Below are 14,820 nucleotides of genomic sequence, written 5' to 3'. Positions count from 1 at the left end.
ATGACCTGATGCCCCACAGATGTGATGTAAAAATAATAATCAATCATCCACAGTCATGATAAAAATACAGACATTCTATAGATAGTGTACTCATGATATACATAGAAAAGATTGGGAGGCAAACCCACATGAAAAAGGAATTTAAAAAACAGCAAATCAATAAAATAAATCTCTATGATCAAGAGGGTCAAAGGTCAGTGTGGTCACATGACTCACCCGTTTATTATGGACAACCACTTTTAATCAGATGCATTGATTCCAGAAACTTCCCTCCCCCGATTACTGGGATGATAGTGTCCCCATAATAAATAAAAGACTTACATAAATGTCCCCAAACTGATATGTGGAGATAGGGAGGTTTTGTCTCCGGGACTCCGTATAGCGCTGTGCGCTCCTTCCGGGTCACGTGACAGACGGTATCACGTGCAAAAAGATTTAATGGGGCGCCCTGGTTGCTAAGCAACTCATGCGTGTACCTGCGTGGTGTACAATGACGTGATCCCGCTGTCACGTGATCGGAACTCCGGAGAAAGGGTATGATATATTGAAAGCACATTTGTGAAGGCTGGTTGCTAAGCAACCTGAACGTGCACCAGCGTGGTGTACGTAACCATCATCCCGCTGTCATTAGTGGGAATATATGTCTGTAGCCACATAACTGGAAGCCTTTGGTCACATGACAGCGGGATGATGGTTACGTACACCACGCTGGTGCACGTTCAGGTTGCTTAGCAACCAGCCTTCACAAATGTGCTTTCAATATATCATACCCTTTCTCCGGAGTTCCGATCACGTGACAGCGGGATCACGTCATTGCACACCACGCAGGTACACGCATGAGTTGCTTAGCAACCAGGGCGCCCCATTAAATCTTTTTGCACGTGATACCGTCTGTCACGTGACCCGGAAGGAGCGCACAGCGCTATACGGAGTCCCGGAGACAAAACCTCCCTATCTCCACATATCAGTTTGGGGACATTTATGTAAGTCTTATATTTATTATGGGGACACTATCATCCCAGTAATCGGGGGAGGGAAGTTTCTGGAATCAATGCATATGATTAAAAGTGGTTGTCCATAATAAACAGGGGGTGAGTCATGTGACCACACTGACCTTTGACCCTCTTGATCATAGAGATTTATTTTATTGATTTGCTGTTTTTTAAATTCCTTTTTCATGTGGGTTTGCCTCCCAATCTTTTCTATGTATATCATGAGTACACTATCTATAGAATTTCTGTATTTTTATCATGACTGTGGATGATTGATTATTATTTTTACATCACATCTGTGGGGCATCAGGTCATTAAATGGGGTATAAATAGATCCCAAAAATCAGATGGAGCCATACTTCTGATGAAGCTAGGTGACCTAACCTAGGGAAACGCGTTAAGTGTTGAAGCTGCGACGACCACCACAAGTGTTCCACTTTCAAGACGGATCCAGATATGGACTTTTAAACCTGCCTTTTGGAACTTTGAGGAATTTCATCTGTGCAGCATTGATGGGAGAGACCCAGTTTGTTCCATTGCCGCAGCTTGCTTGCTGAAAAATCTCCAGGCCTCTGGAAGTCTCCATCAACACGGGTAATACCAGCTGTACATATTCCCTCTCACCAGAGAACTTTGCACAAGGCACTTAGTCCGGGATCCTTTTGTGGACACTGAGAGCAGCCACCTTTAAACATTTCTCAGCTCCATATATGCCTCAATTTTTTATCTGATTTTCATGTTTAGGATGTTTTTAGTTTGTGATGTATAGGTAATAAATTTTATGTTATTTTTATTGAAATTGATCCACAGTCATTAATTATTATTGGAGAAACACATAAGCGCCAGTACTCTAGAAATGATCATATCATATAGATATTATACATGAAGAGAATCAGAATTGTTTATGGTAATGAAATAGAGAAATGACTCAGGTTGTTACAATTGTATTTATTGTAAACACTGCTGGAAGTAGCCACATAAACGATACAAGAGCAACTGGTTTAACATACTTTAATTCACATAAGCAGCACAACACAAAAAAGAGATATATATATTGTACAAATAAAAGAATATTCAGCGGCAGTACAGTATTTTAAAATCACTATGTTTTTTCTTTTCCACGCTTTGGGGGTGATTTAGACCTGATCGCAGCTGTGATAAATGTAGCACATCTACGATCATCCACACTGACATGCAGGGGGACGCCCAGCACAGGGGTAGTCCGCCCCACATGTCAGACCCGGCCCCACAACACAAAAGTATTGCACAGCAGCGATGCTTTTTGCTCCTGCGTGCTGGCCAGGAGTTACTCGTTGTTGTGATGGTCGCAGAGGCTGCGTGTGACGTCACGAAGCCGCTGTGGCACGCCCCCCCACATGGTCTGGTCACTCCTGCATTGGTCGGACCGCACCCACATAATGGCAGCCATATGCCGCCGTGCCACTCCCTCCCGCACAGCGACCGCCTCTGCCTGTCAATCAGGTAGAGGCAAGCGCAGGGCTACGACAGCTGTCAGATGTCTGGCATGCGCCGATGCACCTCTGACCTGATCGCTGCGATGAATGGCAGTGTGCGATCAGGTCAGAATGACCCCCTTTATTATCACTTGCACTTTTATTTGTTTATAAAAGCCAGCAAACTATAAGTTGAATCTTAAAATGAGTGAAAACTCACCATAATGGTGTGTGACTTGATAAATACAGTCCGTGAGTGCCCTTACCAAGGAATACTTTCTCTCTTTGAGTTTACTTTATAAACAAACACAAATGCACAGCAGACACACACACACATATACACACAGCACAGAGGCCTGACACACCCACCCACATATAGTCACGGCAGCCTGACACACGGGCATATACACACAGCAGCCTGACACACACAAAAACATATACGCACAGCAGCTTGACGCATACACATATGCCCAGCAGTCTTAGACGCACACTCACATATAGGCACAGTGGCCTTATACACACACACACACACCAGCCTGACACACACATATGTATATGCACAGTGGCCCGATACGCACATATACGAACAATGGCCTGACAACCACACACACACACATACGCACAGTATCTCTCTTTGAAAAAGTCACGGGTCACGTGACGAAACGCGTCAGGACTCCGCCTCACTGGTCACTGGACGGACTATACGTCCTGGGACGCATCTGCAATCACCCCGCTCCATTGGATACAGCAGCGGGTGACACACGTCCCTAGACAGCAGGCAGCCGTTATACGGGATTTGTGCGGCAGCCTAAAGCCATTCATCTCAGCGTTCCCCTTCTACCATCAACGGACGACACACGTCCAGGGAACACAGGAGGAGACCCACGTGCAGTGGGACCACCGCGGCTGAAGCAAGTGGCTGTCCGCACACCTGCTTCTTCCCCGAGATTCTGCAGCGGGCGGCGCTCGCCTGGGGAAATTGAGGACAATATCGCCAGCAGGTTACCTGTGACTCGCGGTCATATAAGTTACCCATCCTCCAGCTTTATAACAGACTGGGCACACATTGGATATACCAGGGGACGCGTGGGTTCACCAGCCCCATTGGAGAGGTAACAAAACAATAACATCATTGTATACACATCGGCTCTCTGAACTTTGGAATTTATCATAAGCGGTTAAATATATCCTAAGAGCCTACAATTGCAATCAGCAACTATTGCACACATAAGTAACTGTGCTTAATATAAATAACCACTTCACAGCAGGACTGGTTACAGAGTTGCATGTTTATTGGAAATTAGCCTGTTACATTTGGATAATAAGTAGCTACTTATTTCATTCTATGGTTTTAGCTAGCTACTGGACTATTTATATATACACAATCCGTGTGAGTCTCTTACTTCTATATATCGTGGCTTTTCAGTGATTATTAGGCTAGCATAAAATATGTATATTTATTAGTTGTTCTAAAAGTGTGTTTATTAATTTTTATATTAATAAATATATATTTCCAATTCTTATTAACCTTTTGGTTGTGTTCATGGTAATATAATGTTATTATGACATGAGCGCCTCTATTCTTTCCCATATACGCACAGTGGCCTGACACACAAACACATATGCACAGTGGCCTGGTATACTGTACACACACACACACACACACACACACACACACACACACACACACACACATACATTGGCCTGTCACACACACACATACACATAGCGGCCTGACAACCACACATGCACATTTATGCACAGCGGCCTAAACACACACACACACACACACACACACATGCAAAGCAGCCTGGCACACACATATAGACACAGCGGCCTAGCACACACACTCACACATAGGCACAGCGGCCTGATGCACACACTCACATATACGCACAGTGGCCTGAAACACACACTCACATATACGCACAGCGGCCTTACACACACACACAGGCCCGGCGCTACCCGCTCAGCAAGGTCCTGCAAAGCAGGGAGGCGCTGAGTCAGAGAGGCGCTCTCCCCGCTCTGCGACCTTGCTCTGATGTGCGTTGTTGATGCCGGCTGCCAGCGCCTGTCACTCTGACAGACATCAGCAGTGGCGCCAGCAGCATGAACAGCGGCTCCCCTCTCCCTGCCTCCTCACTGATAGAGCCGCCCCTCTCCGTGCCTCCTCACTGATAGAGCCGCCCCTCTCCGTGTCTCCTCACTGATGGAGCCGCCCCTCCCCCTGCCTCCTCACTGATGGAGCCGCCCAGCGCTGTGAAGGAGCCCGCAGCTGGCAGCAGTGTAGTGAGTCACACTGACTCATTACACGCTGCCGCCACTGAGCTACAAGTTCTGACAGAGAAAGCCAGTGAGAGGGTGATTACTCACATCACCCTTCGTCTTTGCACCGCACTGCTGCTGCAGCTCTCAGCTTCCTGGTCTCCGTGTTGGCCCTCCACTGCATGCTGGGACATACGGAGGAGGGAGGAGGGGGAGTCACGGCAGCAGTCTGTGGTGTGTGTACAGAAGAGTGAGTCAATGCACTCAGCCCCTGCAGTGAGGAGCCTTGCTGGAGCCAGAGCCAGGAGATCCACAGTGTGAAAGTGTGGAAAAAGAAAACACATGTAAAGTAAAGAGTGTGTGTTTAGCTATGGCTGTGTGTGTTTCTGCATATACTGTATATGTATTTTCCTATGTCTGTTTAGGTGTGTGTGTGTGTGTGTGTGTGTTTAGCTATGTGTATGTTTTTCTGTGTATACTGTATATGTATTTTGCTATGTGTTTAGCTGTATGTATGTGTTTGTGTGTCTGTGTATATGTGTTTTGCTGTGTGTGTGTTTTACTATGTGTGTGTGTGTATATCCATATCTACAGATGTAGCCACACTCATCCATCCCGGGATGCGTACGCATCGCGGCATGGATGGCGCCACTAGTGCCATGTCTATGAAGCGCGCATGTGTACTTCTATGGAGTGAACGGAGGCTGCGAATAGCCGCAGCATGGCGTTCACTGCTGCTTGCCACATCTGTATCTATCTATCTATCTATCTATCTATCTATCTATCTATCTATCTATCTATCATTCCCGGTAGTAAATGTTGACGTGTGCATTTCTCTACTGTGTGGCGTACCGTGTATAAGGCTCTCTACTGTGTGGCGTACCCTGTATAAGGCTCCCTACTGTGTGGTGTACCGTTTATTAAGATCTTTACTGTGTGGCGTAACGTGTATAAGGCACTCTACTGTGTGGCGTACCGTGTATAAGCCTCTCTACTGTGTGGCGTACCGTGTATAAGGCTCTTTACTGTGTGGCGTACCGTGTATAAGGCTCTCTACTGTGTGGCGTACCGTGTATAAGGCTCTCTACTGTGTGGCGTACCGTTTATTAAGATCTTTACTGTGTGGCGTACCGTGTATAAGCTTCTCTACTCTGTGGTGTACCGTGTTCAAGTCTCTCAACTGTGTGGCGTAACGTGTATAAGCTTCTCTACTATGGGGGGTATTCAATTATGTGCTGTTTTTTTGGCTAGCCGAAAAAATGGCACAAATTCGACCAAGGGTATTCAATTGCAGGTGTTTTCACAAATTCAAAAAAACACATGGATCGGCGGCAAATTCGCCGATTCATGTGGTTTTTGCCAGTGCCGTATTTTTCGACAAGTCGAAAAATTGGCACAGGCATTGAATAGGGCAAATCTAATTTGCCCTAAATCGGCTGATAATTGCCGATTGTTCGACTGGTCGAAAAATCCGGCAATAATTGAATACCCCCCTGTGTTATAACATGTATAATCTTCTCTACTGTGTGGCGTACCCTGTATAAGGCTCTCTACTGTGTGGCGTAACGTGTATAAGGCTCTCAACTGTGTGGCGTACCGTGTATAAGCTTCTGTTCTGTGTGGCGTACCGTGTATAAGCTTCTGTACTGTGTGGCGTACCATGTATAAGCTTCTGTACTGTGTGGCGTACCGTGTATAAGCTTCTGTACTGTGTGGCGTACAGTGTATAAGCCTCTCAACTGTGCGGCGTAATGTGTATAAGCTTCTCTATTATAGGGGGTATTCAATTATGTGCCAAATTGGACCATGGGTATTCAATTGCGGGTGTTTTGAGACCGATTTTGAATCCTTTTTCGCCCATGAATTTCCCCCCTTTTTTTTGTCGAATTGGCATGGGCGAAAACGCTCCCAAATTCATCAAAACTCATAGATCGACTGCAAATTCGCAGATTCATGTGGTTTTTGCCAGTGCCGGACTTTTCAACAAGTCGAAAAATCGGCACAGGCATTGAATAGGGCAAATCTAATTCGCCCTAAAAACGGAAGATAAATTGCAGATTTTTCGACTGGTCGAAAAATCTGGCAATAATTGAATACCCCCCTATGTGTTGTAACATGTATAATCTTCTCTATTGTGTGGCGTACCCTGTGTAAGGCTCTAAACTGTGGCGCAACATGTATAAGGCTCTCTACTGTGTGGTGTACCATGTATAAGCTTCTCTACAGTATGGCATACGTTGTATAAGGCTCTCTACTGTGTTTTGTACCATGTTTAAGCTTCTCTACTGTATGGCATACGGTGTATAAGGCTCTCTACTGTGTGGTGTAATGTGAATTGGGAGTACTATTGTGTGGCGACACCCCTTGTTAGTGAGACAAACCATATTTTGGGGGATGCCATTTCCCTATTTTTAATATACGATGGGGCCCAATGCATATTGTTGCACCTGGGCCCACTATTCTCTAGTTCTGCCACTGCGCCTGTCTGCCCAGGAAGCCCACCGCACGCGTTCCTGCCCTCACCCTCTCTGTAACTCCCCCTCAGCGTCCCTGCCCTCACCCTCCCTGTAACTCTCCCTCAGCATCCCTGCCCTCACCCTCTCTCTAACTCCCCCTCAGCGTCCCTGCCCTCACCCGCCCTGTAACTCCCTGTCAGTGCCCATGCCTTCACTCTTCCTATATCTCCCCGTCAGCATCCCTGCCCTCACCCTCCCTGTAACCACCCTTCAGCATCCCTACCCTCACTGTAACCACCCTTCAGCGTCCCTGCCCTCACCCTCCCTGTAACCACCCTTCAGCGTCCCTGCCCTCACCCTCTCTGTAACCACCCTTCAGCGTCCCTGCCCTCACCCTCCCTGTAACTCCCTGTCACTGCCCCTGCCCCTGCCTTCACTCTTCCTGTAACTCACTGTCAGTGCCCCTGCCTTCACTCTCCCTGTAAATCCCCCTCTTTTGTGACGCACACTGACCCTTTATGAGTTAAGGGAGGTAGGGCGCAATTTTATAGTTTGCAGGAGGGCGTCGAACACCCTAGCAGCGGCCCTGCACATACACATAAAATAAGAATTTACTTACCGATAATTCTATTTCTCGTAGTCCGTAGTGGATGCTGGGAACTCCGTAAGGACCATGGGGAATAGCGGCTCCGCAGGAGACTGGGCACATCTAAAGAAAGCTTTAGGACTATCTGGTGTGCACTGGCTCCTCCCCCTATGACCCTCCTCCAAGCCTCAGTTAGGATACTGTGCCCGGACGAGCGTACACAATAAGGAAGGATTTTGAATCCCGGGTAAGACTCATACCAGCCACACCAATCACACCGTACAACTTGTGATATGAAACCCAGTTAACAGCATGATAACAGAGGAGCCTCTGAATAGATGGCTCACAACAAGAACCCGATTAGTTAACAATAACTATGTACAAGTATTGCAGACAATCCGCACTTGGGATGGGCGCCCAGCATCCACTACGGACTACGAGAAATAGAATTATCGGTAAGTAAATTCTTATTTTCTCTGACGTCCTAGTGGATGCTGGGAACTCCGTAAGGACCATGGGGATTATACCAAAGCTCCCAAACGGGCGGGAGAGTGCGGATGACTCTGCAGCACTGAATGAGAGAACTCCAGGTCCTCCTCAGCCAGGGTATCAAATTCGTAGAATTTTGCAAACGTGTTTGCCCCTGACCAAGTAGCTGCTCGGCAAAGTTGTAAAGTCGAGACCCCTCGGGCAGCCGCCCAAGATGAGCCCACCGTCCTTGTGGAATGGGCTTTTATTGATTTAGGCTGCGGTAATCCTACCGCAGAATGCGCCAGCTGAATAGTGTTACAAATCCAGCGCGCAATAGACTGCTTAGAAGCAGGAGCACCCAGCTTGTTGGGTGCCCTCAGGATAAACAGCGAGTCAGTTTTCCTGACTCCAGCCGTCCTGGAAAAATAAAATTTTCAGGGCCCTGACTACGTCCAGCAACTTGTAATCCTCCAAGTCCCCAGTAGCCGCAGGCACCACAATAGGTTGGTTCAAGTGAAAACCTGAGACCACCTTCGGGAGAAACTGAGGACGAGTCCTCAACTCTGCCCTATCCATATAGAAAATCAGATAAGGCCTTTTACATGACAAAGCCGCCAATTCTGACACACGCCTGGCCAAGGCCAACAGCATGACCACTTTCCACGCGAGATACATTAGCTCCATGGTTTTAAGTGGCTCAACCAATGCGACTTTAGGAAATCCAACACCACGTTGAGATCCAAAAAGTGCCACAGGAGGCACAAAAGGAGGCTGAATATGTAGTACTCCTTTAACCAAAGTCTGAACTTCAGGCAGTGAAGCCAGTTCTTTCTGGAAGAAAATCGACAGAGCCGAAATCTGGACCTTGATGGACCCCAATTTGAGGCCCAAACGTCACCCCTGCTTGCAGGAAGTGCAGGAATCGACATAGTTGAAATTCCTCCGTCGGGGCCTTCATGGCCTCCCACCAAGCAACAAATTTTCGCCAAACGCGGCGATAATGTCTTGCGGTGACATCCTTCCTGGCTATGATCAGGGTAGGGATGACTTCCTTCGGAATACCCTTTTCCTTTAGGATCCGGTGTTCTACCGCCATGCCGTCAAACGCAGCCGCGGTAAGTCTTGGAACAGACAGGGTCCCTGCTGCAGCAGGTCTTGTCTGAGCGGCAGAGGCCAAGGGTCCTCTGCCAGCATCTCTTGAAGTTCCGGGTACCAAGCTCTTCATGGCCAATCCGGAACCCCGAGTATGGTTTTCACTCCTCGCCTTCTTATTATTCTCAGTACCTTGGGTATGAGAGGTAGAGGAGGAGACACATAAACCGACTGGTACACCCTCGGTGTAACTAGAGCGTCCCCAGCGATCGCCTGAGGGTCCCTTGACCTGGCGCAATATCTTTTCAACTTCTTGTTGAGGCGGGACGCCATCATGTCCACCCGTGGTCATTCCCAACGGTTTACCCGCATTTGGAAAACTTCTGGATGAAGTCCCCATTCTCCTGGGTGTAGGTCGCCCATCGGAGAATCCTTGTGGCTTCTGCCATCGCCATCCTGCTTCTTGTGCCGCCCTGTCTGTTTACATGGGCGACCGCCGTGATGTTGTCTGATTGGATCAGTACCGGCTGGTTCTGAAGCAGGGGCCTTGCTTGGCTTAGGGCATTGTAAATGGCCCTTAGCTGCAGAATATTTATGTGAAGCGAAATCTCCTTGGAAATTTCTTCCCTGTGTGACTGCACCCCAGCCCCGAAGGCTGGCATCCGTGGTCACCAGGACCCAGTCCTGTATTCCGAATCTGCGGCCCTCTAGTAGATGAGCCCTCTGCAGCCACCACAGCAGCGACACCCTGTTTCTTGCTGACAGGGTTATCCGCTGTTGTATCTGTACATGGGACCCGGACCATTAGTCCCACAGGTCCCACTGGAACGTTCTTGCGTGGAGTCTTCCGAATGGAATTATGCTTCGTACGAAGCTACCATTTTTCCCAGGACTCGTGTGCATTGATGTACCGACACCTGTCCTGGTTTTAGGATGTCTCTGACTAGAGATGACAACTCCTCGGCTTTTTCCACTGGAAGAAACACTCTTTTCTGGTCTGCGTTCAGAAACATTCCCAGGAACAGAAGACGTGTCGTCGGGACCAGCTGTGACTTTGGAATATTGAGAATCCAGTCGTGCTGTTGTAGCACTTCCCGAGAGAGTGCTACCCCCACTACCAACTGTTCTTTGGACCTCGCCTTTATCAGGAGATCGTCCAAGTACGGGATAATAAAAACTTCCTTCTTGCGAAGGAGTATCATCACTTCGGCCATTACCTAGGTAAAGACCTTCGGTGCCGTGGACAACTCCAACGGCCGCGTCTGGAACTGATAGTGACAGTCCTGTACCACATATCTGAGCTACTCCTGGTGAGGGGGGTAAATGGGGACATGCAGGTACGCATCCTTGATGTCCAGGGAGACCCTGTAATCCCCCTCGTCCAGGCTCGTAATAACCGCCCTGAGCGATTCCATCTTGAACTTGAATCTTCTGATATAAAAGTTCAAGTATTTTAATTTCAAGATGGGTCTCACCGAACCGTTGCGGTACCACAACCACTGTGGAATAGTAACCCCTTCCTTGCTGAAGGAGGGGCACCTTGACAATCACTTGTTGTGATTATAGTGTTGAATATCCACCAACACCGTCTCCCTGGCAGAGGGAGGTGCCGGTAAGGCAGATTTTAGGAAACGGCGGGGGGAAGAACGTCTCAAACTCCAGCCTGTACCCCTGAGATACTACTTGAAGGACCCAGGGATCCATGTGAGAGAGCCCACTGTCCGCTGAAATATCTGAGACGGGCCCCCACCGTACCCGGGTCCGCCTGAGCAGCCCCAGCACCATGCTGTGGACCTACCGGACGCAGGGAGGACTTCTGCTTTTGGGAACTAGCTGTGTGTTGCAGCTTTTTCCTCTACCTTTGCCTCTCGGCAGAAAGGATGAGCCTCTAGCCCTCTTGCTTTTCTGGGGCCGAAAGGACTGTACTTGATGATACGGTGCTTTCTTTTGTTGTGGGGTAGCCTGTGGCAAAAAAATCAATTTCCCAGCAGTAGCTGTGGAAACGAGGTCTGAAAAACTATCCCCAAACAGTTTTACCCCCTTATAGGGCAACTTCCATGTGCCGATTCGAGTCGGCATCGCCTGACCATTGCCAAGTCCATAACCCCCGTCTGGCGGCAATGGACCTAGCGCTTATTTTTGATGCCAGCCGGCAAATATCCCTCTGTGCATCACGCATGTATAAGACCACGTCTTTTATATGCTCTATTTTCAGCAAAATATTGTCCCTATCCATAGTTATTTTCCGACAGGGAATCTGACCACGCAGCGGGAGCACTGCACATCCATGCCGAAGCAACGGCTGGTCGCAATATAATGCCCTAGTGTGTGACCATATCTTATAGGGTAACCTCCTGCTTTCTATCAGCAGGTTCCTTCAGGGCGGCCGTACCCGGAGACGGTAGTGCCACCTTTTCTGATAAGCGTGTAAGCGCTGTATCTACCCTATGGGGTGTTTCCCCGCGTGACCTATCCTCTGGCGGGAAAGGGTACGCTGCCAATAACCGTTGTAGAAATTATCAATTTCTTACCGGGGGAAGACCACTCTTCCTCACACACCTCATTTAATTTCTCAGATGCAGGAAAAACTACTAATAGTTTTCTCTCACCAAACACAATACCCTTTTATGTGGTACCTGGGGTATAATCATAAATGTGTAATACATTTTTCATTGCCTCAATCCTGTAACGGGTGGACCTATTTGGAGGGTACACCAGTCTCATCGATGTCGACACTGGAGTCAGTATCCGTGTCGACATCTGTGTCTGTTATCTGAGGTAGCGGTTAGAGCCCCCCATGACATTTGAGACGCTGGAACAGGCACAAGCTGAGTAGCCGGCTGTTCCGTGTCGTCGACCTTTTATGTAAGGAGTTGACACTTTCACGTAATCCTTCCATAAGTTCAACCACACCGGTGTCGACCCCGCAGGGGGTGACAACATATTTACAGGCATTCGCTCCGCCTCCACCTCATTATCCTCCACATACCTGTCGACACAGCCGTACCGACACACAGCACACACACAGGGAATGCTCTGATAGAGGACAGGACCCCACAAAGCCCTTTGGGGAGACAGAGGGAGAGTATGCCAGCACACACCAGGGCGCTATATATCACAGGGATAGCACCTATAAAAAAGTGTTTTCCCTTATAGCTGCATATATATTGTATACTGCGCCTAAATTGTGCCCCCCCCCCCTCTCTTTTTAACCCTTTCTGTAGTGTATTAACTGCAGGGGAGAGCCAGGGAGCTTCCCTCCAACGGAGCTGTGAGGGAAAATGGCGCCAGTGTGCTGAAGGAGATAGCTCCGCCCCTTTTTTGCAGACTTTTCTCCCGCATTTTTATGGATTCTGGCAGGGGTTAATGTACATCCATATAGCCCTGGGGGTTATATGTGATGTATTTTTGCCAGCCAAGGTGTTAATATTGCTGCTCAGGGCGCCACCCCCCCCCAGCGCCCTGCACCCATCAGTGACCGCAGTGTGAGGTGTGCATGAGGAGCAATGGCGCACAGCTGCAGTGCTGTGCGCTACCTTGATGAAGACTGATGTCTTCTGCCGCCGATTTTCCGGACCTCTTCTTGCTTCTGGTTCTGTAAGGGGGCCGGCGGCGCGGCTCTGGGACCGGACTCCGAGGCTGGGCCTGTGTTCGATCCCTCTGGAGCTAATAGTGTCCAGTAGCCTAAGAAGCCCAAGCTGGCTGCAAGCAGGCAGGTTCGCTTCTTCTCCCCTTAGTCCCTCGATGCAGTGAGCCTGTTGCCAGCAGGTCTCACTGAAAATAAAAAACCTAAAACTAACTTTTATCTAAGAAGCTCAGGAGAGCCCCCTAGATTGCACCCTGCTCGGTCGGGCACAAAAATCTAACTGAGGCTTGGAGGAGGGTCATAGGGGGAGGAGCCAGTGCACACCAGATAGTCCTAAAGCTTTCTTTAGATGTGCCCAGTCTCCTGCGGAGCCGCTATTCCCCATGGTCCTTACGGAGTTCCCAGCATCCACTAGGACGTCAGAGAAATATATATATGCAAAGAGGCCTGACGCACATACATGTATACACGGCAGCCTGACAGACACATACACACAGCAGCCTGACACATGGGCATGCACGCACAGCATCCTGACACACACAAGAACATATATGCCAGCAGCTTGACACACACACACACATATGCACAGCAGCCTGAGACACACACACTCGCATATAGGCACAGCGGCCTCACACACACACACACACACACACACACACACACACGCACAATGGCCAGACACACACCCACATACACGCACAGTGGTTTGACACACACACACACACACACACACACACACACACACACACACACACACACATACGCAGACCGGCCTGACACAAACACATATACAAACATACGCACAGTGGCCTGACACACATACGTACATATATACACAGCTGTCTGACGCACAAATGCACATATATGCAATGTGGCCTGACACACACACAGCAGCTTAACATATACACACACACACACACACACACACAAAGAGGCCTGGCACAGACACACACTGATGCATAGTGGCATTACACACTCACATACGCACAGTGGCCTGACACACAAACACATATATGCACAGCGGCCTGATATACTGTACGCACACGAGCACAGTGGCCTGGCGCACGCACACATTAACGCACAGTGGCCTGGCACATACACATACGCACAGCGGCCTGACACACACACTCACATATACGCACAATGGCCTGACACACACACACACACACACACACACACATACACACACACGCAAAGCGGCCTGGAGCATGCATGCACACAGCGGCCTAGCACACAAACTCGCATGTAGGCACAGCAGCGTGATGCGCACACACATACGCACAGTGACCTGACACAAATATGTGCACAGTGGCCTGACACACACAGCAGCCTAACATACACCCACACACACACACACAAGCACAGAGACCTGGCACAGACACACACTGACGCACAGTGGCCTGACACACAAACACATATATGCACAGCAGCTTGATATACTGTCAGTGGCGGAACTAACGAGCGGTGGGCCCAGGTGCGACAAAATGCTTTGCCCCCCCCCCCCCCCCCATCCCATCCAAGTCCACCCCCTCACCCCTGGAGAGGGTCTGGTGAGGGGGACCTGCTCAGGGCCAGAGAAATGGATACCTAGCAACAGTGCCGTAACTAGACATTTTAGCACTGTGTGCAAGAAACGTCATTGGAGCCCCACCCCTGCATGCACAACCGGGGCAGTGCGCCCCGTAGGCGCGCGCAAAAATACATAGTGGCGTGGCTTCGTGGGGAAGGGGTGTGGCCACAAAATAATACCAATTCATAAAACGGTGCACAGTAGTCTCCATTATTCAAATTACGCCGCACAGTAGCACCACTACACCAAGTAGAGACCCTTTTACACCTTACAGCGGACAGATTCCTCTTTTTACACATTACGGCAGACAGCGTCCCCTTTTTACACATTACGGCAGACAGCGTCCCC

Source organism: Pseudophryne corroboree, chromosome 3 (assembly GCF_028390025.1).
Source record: "Pseudophryne corroboree isolate aPseCor3 chromosome 3, aPseCor3.hap2, whole genome shotgun sequence".
Taxonomy (NCBI): Eukaryota; Metazoa; Chordata; class Amphibia; order Anura; family Myobatrachidae; genus Pseudophryne; species Pseudophryne corroboree.
This window is presented reverse-complemented; position numbering follows the sequence as displayed.